Genomic DNA, 9,157 nt, shown 5'->3' with positions numbered 1-9,157 from the left:
ACGCCTAGGTGTGAACCAGGGCTAAAGCAGCTCTGCTAGTGTATTCTACACCTATGCAACCAAAAAGTGCACTGCGCTAATAAAAAATGCAAATCCTAAACTTAATACTCACTACAAAAATACAATTACAATAACACAAATAAACAGACATTAAGACAAGTGCAAAAAAAAAAAAGAGAAAACAGTCAAAGATTAGATTTCAAGTAACTATCAATCACTATGGGGAGTATTTGTAAAAACGTTCGCAGAGATCTGACTTTTACATTGCCACATCCGACATTACCTTCCCATTCATGATGGTGGCAAAACGGTTAAAGGGATAAAGCATGGGGAAATGTACATGCATTGCAGAGATGCAGTGTCTTTGGTTTTCCTTTTTTTAATTTTTTGGGGATTAAAAGTACTCCCGGAAACCCCCCCCCCCCCCCCACCCCCCCGCCCCTACACACACACACTGTACACACTGTACACACACACACTGTATACACACACACTGTACACACTATACACACACACACTGTACATGTGGTCAAAGGGGAGAGGTAGTTGTCTGAAAAGTAATTTTCTATCTTCACCATCTTAATTCCACTTCAAACATAGCCAAAAATTACTACTTTGCATACCCCCCCGCCCCTACACACACACACTGTACACACTGTACACACACACACTGTATACACACACACTGTACACACTATACACACACACACTGTACATGTGGTCAAAGGGGAGAGGTAGTTGTCTGAAAAGTAATTTTCTATCTTCACCATCTTAATTCCACTTCAAACATAGCCAAAAATTACTACTTTGCAAAGCTAACTTCTTTACAAGCCTCTAATCTATGCCACCTCTATGCCAGATTTGATTGCCGTCCCAATCCGATCCCTTCTTCCACCTCAAATAGCATCTTCATTGCCTAAAACTTAACAAACAACTTTGAAGAACAAATATATACAATAGTTTATTATATTTCAATGGACCAAATGTGGTCATTTCTCCTTGACCTATTCTCTGCATTTGACACAGTTGACCACCATCTGCCATTGCAAACTATACATTTTTTTTTAGGATTCAGAACATTGTCCTTCTAGTTTTTTTCATATTTCGTGGGCGGGTCCTGTAAGGTTCTCACCAGTGATGCTTTATCCTTTATAGTTCACCAAGAATCCAACAAACTCTTTTCTATTGACACTACCACTTATGGCAAATGTAATTCTTTCTTATGCGTGTAATTAATTCTTATAAGTTTGTGGGCACCTGATTATCATACCTGTACAAGCTTGTTGAATATCTCATACTAAAACCATCGGCATTAATATAGTTGCAATCTTCCACCTCCACCCAAGCTCGTGGCGATGTCAACCTCCACTCCTCTGGGAAGGCTTTCCACAGGTTTTTAAAATGTGTCTGTGGACATTTTTGCCCATTCAGCCTCTGGTGCATTTTTGAGGTCAGATATTGGTGTTGGAAGTGAAGACCTGACTTGCAATCGCTGTTCCACTTCATCCCAAAGGTGTTCAGTAGGGTTGAGGTCAAGACTCTGTGCAGGCCACTTAAGTTCCTCAGCACCAAACTCACCAAGCCATGTCTTTATGGAGCTGGCTTTGTGCACAAGGGGATACTCATTCTAAAACAGAAAAGAGCCCCCCCCCCACACACACTGTTACCACAAGATTGGAAGTGCACTTTCTGTTCTGTAGCATAAACAGTACACTTGACTGGAAACACTTGAACCTAATAGTTTTTGAGGGACGTTCACATACTTTTGCCCATATAGTGTAAACGCTAATCAAGGGCGTCCTGAAGCCAGGTGTCACCCAGAGCGGTTACTGTTTTCAAAGTTTTTATTGGTTTTCAGTACTTATACAGTTCCACTCATAGACCGCAATATCCTTATATAAACATAAAATATATGTATCCTAAACAAGCATTATATCACAATCAATGGTCCTTCAACAGCAACAGGGCTAAAGAATGCTTACCTCTGTCTAATGTGTTAATATAATACCAAAGCCCCCCGCAACATGATTCTAAATCCTCATCATACCTGCTATAGAATGGGGGGTCGAATAAATTCAATTTTCTCTCTTGCCATTGTAAGAACCGCTGTTAGTCACCCAATCTGTGGGTATTGGATCCCTCTGAATGGGTCGTACAAGGCTCCCAACAAGAAGGGGAGTAACTGAAAACACAGTTTCAATAAGAAATTAAAAGAACCAATAAAAAAAAAAAGAGAATATATGAACATAAAAAAAAAAAAAATAAAACAATAAGGCACAATATTGCTAATTTATGGACTCGTGGGTTCCTAGGAAAGCACACCATAACTTATCCTGAGGAAACAGACAGGCCGCCTGGAGGATTTGCTATCCCTTGATGCATCAGCAAAGGTTTCCAAACTTCTTCAAAGCTGGTGTATCTGTCTTGCAAAATACTGTAAAGCTTCTCATGGATCATGATCCAATTTAATTTGGACAAAACCATGGGGAAAGGAACCCTTTCTGATTTCCAGGATCGGGCAATTGTAACTTTTGCTGCTAAAAAAAAAAAGAACAGGAGTTTGTCCTGAGCTCTTGAGATGTCTGGGACCGGTTTGTTCAATAGAAAATGTTGCGGGTCTCTAGCAATATGGACTGCTGCCCAGACTACCACTGGAGAGATATTTGGGTCACAATTCGGATCGAAATAAAGAGAGAGTCGCGCCGCTGTTTCATCGTTCAGCGATGGTACACTTAATAAGGATTCATTTAGCCTCCACTGAAACGGTCTCTTACAGTAACATGCATGCGCAATGCTTATTGTCACTAGAGAATGGTCGGACCAAACAATCTCTTTAATATGAGAGGACGTCACTCGAGGAGCCAAGGTAGGGGAAATAAAAATATGATCTATTCTCGCGTAGGTTCCATGTGCGTAGGAGAAGTGTGTAAAATCCCTTTTTAAGGGGTTCTGTTCCCTCCAGATATCAATCAGGGAGTACATGTGTAATAATCGAGCGAATTCTAATCCTGCTTTAGAACGAGATTTAAATTTAGTGTTCCCTTTATAGTCTAAAGCAATGTTAGAATCTCCTGCACAAACAGTTATCCCCTCCATGTGTACCGACAGTGCTCCCAACATGGAGGAGAAAAAATATATTTGGGCGGTGTTCGGGGCATAATAAGAAATTAAGGAAAACAATTGATCTTCGATATACCCTTTAAGGAAGATGTACCGCCCCCCTGGGTCTTTAATCTCAAGGATAACCTGAAAAGAGATCCCTGAAGCAAGGCATATAGCCACTCCTTTAGTTTTGTCTACTGCATTTGCAGCATAAAATTTCGGATAATGTTTATGAAAAAAAGATGGGGAGCAAGAGGCGGAAAAATGCGTCTCTTGAAGAAAGAGAATGTCAATATGGTGAGAATAATAGTTCTGGAAAGCTTTCCATCTCTTAATAGAGGAATTTAGGCCCTGAGTATTATGTGAGGCAAGGGACAGGGGTTTATCCACTATCTTTGTAGCCATATTGGTTTGGCTGAGCAGCTATGATTTAGGCCTCTTGGCTCCTGCCTAACCACAGGTTTATATAGGCGGAACCCACGAGTCCAATACTTCCTAAAGTCTGCCCAAGGGGACAGAATAGCAAAGAATAAATAAATAAGACAATTAATAAAAGGAGAAAAAAAATGGATAACAATAAAAAAACAACAGTGGAAGAAGAAAAAAGAGAGGAAAAAAAAAAGGTCTGGTCGGGGCAAAGTATCCCCCTTCCTTCTCAAATAGCTCGGTCATCCAAGGATGATCGAAGGTTTGGTCTAGTCCCCGGGTCATCCTGGGGGCCAGATCAAACTAGGGCGCACGGCAACCTGGGGAAATAAAAATATGATCTATTCTCGCGTAGGTTCCATGTGCGTAGGAGAAGTGTGTAAATTCCCTTTTTGAGGGGTTCTGTTCCCTCCAGATATCAATCAGGGAGTACATGTGTAATAATCGAGCGAATTCTAATCCTGCTTTAGAACGAGATTTAAATTTAGTGTTCCCTTTATAGGTCCTATCTACAGTCGAGTCTAAAGCAATGTTAGAATCTCGTGCACAAACAATTATCCCCTCCATGTGTACCGACAGTGCTCCCAACATGGAGGAGAAAAAATATATTTGGGCGGTGTTCGGGGCATAATAAGAAATTAAGGAAAACAATTGATCTTCGATATACCCTTTAAGGAAGATGTACCGCCCCCCTGGGTCTTTAATCTCAAGGATAACCTGAAAAGAGATCCCTGAAGCAAGGCATATAGCCACTCCTTTAGTTTTGTCTACTGCATTTGCAGCATAAAATTTCGGATAATGTTTATGAAAAAAAGATGGGGAGCAAGAGGCGGAAAAATGCGTCTCTTGAAGAAAGAGAATGTCAATATGGTGAGAATAATAGTTCTGGAAAGCTTTCCATCTCTTAATAGAGGAATTTAGGCCCTGAGTATTATGTGAGGCAAGGGACAGGGGTTTATCCACTATCTTTGTAGCCATATTGGTTTGGCTGAGCAGCTATGATTTAGGCCTCTTGGCTCCTGCCTAACCACAGGTTTATATAGGCGGAACCCACGAGTCCAATACTTCCTAAAGTCTGCCCAAGGGGACAGAATAGCAAAGAATAAATAAATAAGACAATTAATAAAAGGAGAAAAAAAATGGATAACAATAAAAAAACAACAGTGGAAGAAGAAAAAAGAGAGGAAAAAAAAAAGGTCTGGTCGGGGCAAAGTATCCCCCTTCCTTCTCAAATAGCTCGGTCATCCAAGGATGATCGAAGGTTTGGTCTAGTCCCCGGGTCATCCTGGGGGCCAGATCAAACTAGGGCGCACGGCAACCAACGATGGGCGACACCCACCCCAAATTACTCAAAGATTAATACATGTTCTAATCCTGCTTTAGAACGAGATTTAAATTTAGTGTTCCCTTTATAGGTCCTATCTACAGTCGAGTCTAAAGCAATGTTAGAATCTCCTGCACAAACAATTATCCCCTCCATGTGTACCGACAGTGCTCCCAACATGGAGGAGAAAAAATATATTTGGGCGGTGTTCGGGGCATAATAAGAAATTAAGGAAAACAATTGATCTTCGATATACCCTTTAAGGAAGATGTACCGCCCCCCTGGGTCTTTAATCTCAAGGATAACCTGAAAAGAGATCCCTGAAGCAAGGCATATAGCCACTCCTTTAGTTTTGTCTACTGCATTTGCAGCATAAAATTTCGGATAATGTTTATGAAAAAAAGATGGGGAGCAAGAGGCGGAAAAATGCGTCTCTTGAAGAAAGAGAATGTCAATATGGTGAGAATAATAGTTCTGGAAAGCTTTCCATCTCTTAATAGAGGAATTTAGGCCCTGAGTATTATGTGAGGCAAGGGACAGGGGTTTATCCACTATCTTTGTAGCCATATTGGTTTGGCTGAGCAGCTATGATTTAGGCCTCTTGGCTCCTGCCTAACCACAGGTTTATATAGGCGGAACCCACGAGTCCAATACTTCCTAAAGTCTGCCCATGTGAGCCCTTCTTCACGCGGCTCTTCTTCCCCTTCTGCTTCCCCCCCATCTCGAGCGGGTTTAGCCGAGCTTGGCGGCGAACGGGGTCGGAGGTTCGGAGATTTCCTCTCCTCAAGCGACGTTTACTGCTGGCGGGGTGAGGTGCCGTTGCCCGGCGTGGTACGGAGCTCGCGGCTTACGTCGCCATCTTGCGAGCCTCACGCACGCGCCTGCGACTGCTTATGGACAAAAAAAAAGAGCGGTTACTGGGTGACACCACCGCCGTGACATCACCGCGCACGTGCATGATAACATCATCACACATGCGCGGCAATCTTATTGATACCTGCCGGCGGCCATCTTGGTGATGAGATGAGAAGGGGACGTTCACCCGGCGGGATAAGGTATACCGCAGGGTCCCCTCCTTTCTCCCGATACTGTCGGGCGAGTGCCCGAATTTTAAGAGGGGGGGGGACACCAAAATGACTGTCAGTCATTTTGGTGTCACCCCTCCAATGGTGTCACCCGAGTGTGGGCCGCACCCCCCGTGTGACGCCACTGACTCTAATATCCCTCACATCGGGGGCTGAATGCTTCTCTCCTGCTTTTCTTGTCTTAACAGCCATTTCAAATTACCTGCCAGATATTTTCTCATGGAGGTGTCAAAAAACTAAACCTTAAGCTGGACAATACTGAGCGAATTATCTTTGCCCTTCCATGATATTTCCTGTGGAAGTAACTGTAAATGGTAATGTTATTCTCCCTTCCTTCCCATGTTTACTTTCATGGTTATTATTAACTTAGCCCTCTCTTTTATTTCTCATATCCGGAACATCACTAAATCCTGCCACTTCCACGTCTCCAAAGGACACCTCTTTCTAATGCAGACTATCTCCAGCATTCTAGTCCATGCCCTCATAGTTTCTCACTTCAACTACTGCAACATTGTCTTATCGGGTCACTAAGAAGGTTCTCTACTCTACAATCTATAAGGAATGGCGTTAGAAGGCTTATCTACCCTCCCCACTGCTCCTCTTCTGCTGCCTGTCTCTCCTCACTAGTTTTCAGGCAATCTAAGAATAAACTTCAGGCTAATATGTGTTGCCTTCAGATTAAATCAGAACTCAGGTCCCATCTGTTTTCTGACCGTGTACACACACACACAACCCCCTCCACTTGACTTCAAGTGACCTTTCCACTAATAGCCATCCCATATCTAATTACACGACTCTGGAATTCTCTTTGTCATCCTGTTAGACTACTAACACTGTATATCTGAGAATTAAAATGTACCTCTTCAGAACTGCATATCCATCTTCTTCTTTCACCAAACCATCGATTTCTAGGCATTCAACACCCATCATCTGTAGCTCCTACCATCTAACTTCCCTACTGCACTTTGCATTCCTCAAGTTTGTCCCGGCAGAGCCTTCTTTTCCTCCTTGGTAATTTTTTTATTTTGTGTTTGCAATTTGCAATATTAACATGAAAATAATGCATTGTAATTGTTTCCTGCTTAATTATTAATTTGCACTGATTGTAATATTTTTTTTTTTTGTTCAATACATTTTTTATTGGTATATAAAAGTATAACAATAGGTATCCACTACAAGTGGTAGATCGGCAATCACATATAGACATCGACATGTTTGCGGTCAGCACAACGGTACATCAGTATCGTCAACAACAGTATGCAATAAGATGCACAGGCCATCGGTGGCGACTACGGTAGTGATTGCAGTCTGCGATTGGGTAGATGCATATGCCAGTCTATTCCAAAAGACTGGGTATAACCCTGATTGTAATATTTTAAGTCAGTGAGCCTGATGATACAGTCCATTCTTAGTTTTATGTGTTTTTAAAAGTTCTGTAAAAAAATGGCCTATTTATTAGTTTAAAGGCCAAGTCCAGCATGGCACAAATGCAAAATATTGCATCCTCAAGAGCAGGATTAAAGGCTGGGTCCACTTTTGTGGCCATGTTTCACGGTACACCCATATTCAATGTGTAAACATGAATCATGGTCAAATTCCCCATACCTAAACTACGCCCTGTTGTGATTGAGTGGTATCTAATCTTGGTGAAATATTAATAATAGGGTGGTGTCTAAATTATATTTAGATTTAATAAACAGTGCCTCCAGCCGATTACAGCAAGTAATAAATAACTTAACAAACAGTATGAATTAAGTTCAGACACTTGATAATACACCCCAAACCAATTCCCTGGGGTTGATTTACTAACCTTATAAACACACCATGAACATGTATACACCTCTGTAGTGTGTTCCCTCCCAGCATGATCTATGGGTGGAATCTAAACACCTTTGTAGTGTGTACACACCCAGCAGGTGTGTTGTGCAAAGCCAAGCATGAATTGCAAGGTGATGTTGTGTAAATTAGCTCTATGTTGTGTTGCTTGCGTTGATGAATGCAGGAATGTAAATGCATGAGCTAACCATTTTTGTCTAAACTGTGAAACAGCATTATATATGCATCATGTGCATGATTTTTCCATATATGGCATTAGTGGAAATATGCTTTTAGAGACTTTTTGGTTGATAAGTACGTTTTGCTGTGTGAAAATCACACGCACCTGGTGCGTGCGTGTGTTTAGGTTAGTAAATCACCCCCCCTGAGTTCTTTGAGCTTATGGTGATTTCTTACCACAATATATAAATATCTCCCAATTACACTAATAAATCAAAATAATTTATTAATATACGAGTATAATCATATATTTCTGTACAAAACTTAAATTACTGGTGATTACAATTTAAATACCCAATCAGAGAAATGAATGGAAATAAATTATCAGAAAAATAAAAATACCTAGACACCTTTAAGATTGTTTCTTACTTTCCGTGGCCATAGGAAAGAAAGAGACGTATCTCAAAAGTAAAAATTCCCTTGTGACCCTAACGATTTCTGAAGATAAAAGGTTTACTAGTCTAATAGGGACAACAAGCAAACAGGCTAGTATACTGACAATAGCAAACTAGTTACATACAAATCTGTACCCAATTTAACCACACACAATACCATCTCAGGAATAAAATAGAGAAAGATATGAAAAATTATCAGAAGAATTCACCCTGCACACTGTTAATTAGAATTGTAAACAAAAACACTAATAATAAAATGTAACCGCTATGATTTTGGGAGTAAAGAAAGTTAATTCTTCATATATAATCAGTATCTCACCAATCCTTCAAAAGAAAAATGTCCAGAGTCTTATTGGATGAAATGATGGCTCGTTTTAGGCAGCAAGGGTTAAGTCTTAGCGATGGTCAATGAGTGACAGTCCTTATGTTACATCCAGGAAGTTTTCTTCATAGCTCTCTCTCTCTCTCCCTTTTTCCTTCCTTTTTCTTCCTGTCTCTTGGTATTTTATATGGTTTGAAAGCATTGTTGGTATTGGCGACTCCCCAACCACTATTTACTTTCTTCCAATTGATCGATTTAGACATGGTAGTTGATTGGTTATTTCACTCATATCGTCTACATTCAGTTGAGTAAATCTCGGATGTGTTTGATAACTTACTCAACCTCAGACAATGATCATAGGTAGGGTTGCACAGATACCAAGTACAGTACTCGGTGTGACGGACCGTCTGGTACCCCGACTGGGTACCTCCGCCAAAGAGCGTCTCCT

This window comes from Nanorana parkeri, unplaced genomic scaffold, assembly GCF_000935625.1.
Source record: "Nanorana parkeri isolate BGI_ZX_2015 unplaced genomic scaffold, ASM93562v1 scaffold215, whole genome shotgun sequence".
NCBI lineage: Eukaryota > Metazoa > Chordata > Amphibia > Anura > Dicroglossidae > Nanorana > Nanorana parkeri.
Note: the sequence above shows the minus strand (reverse complement) of the source record.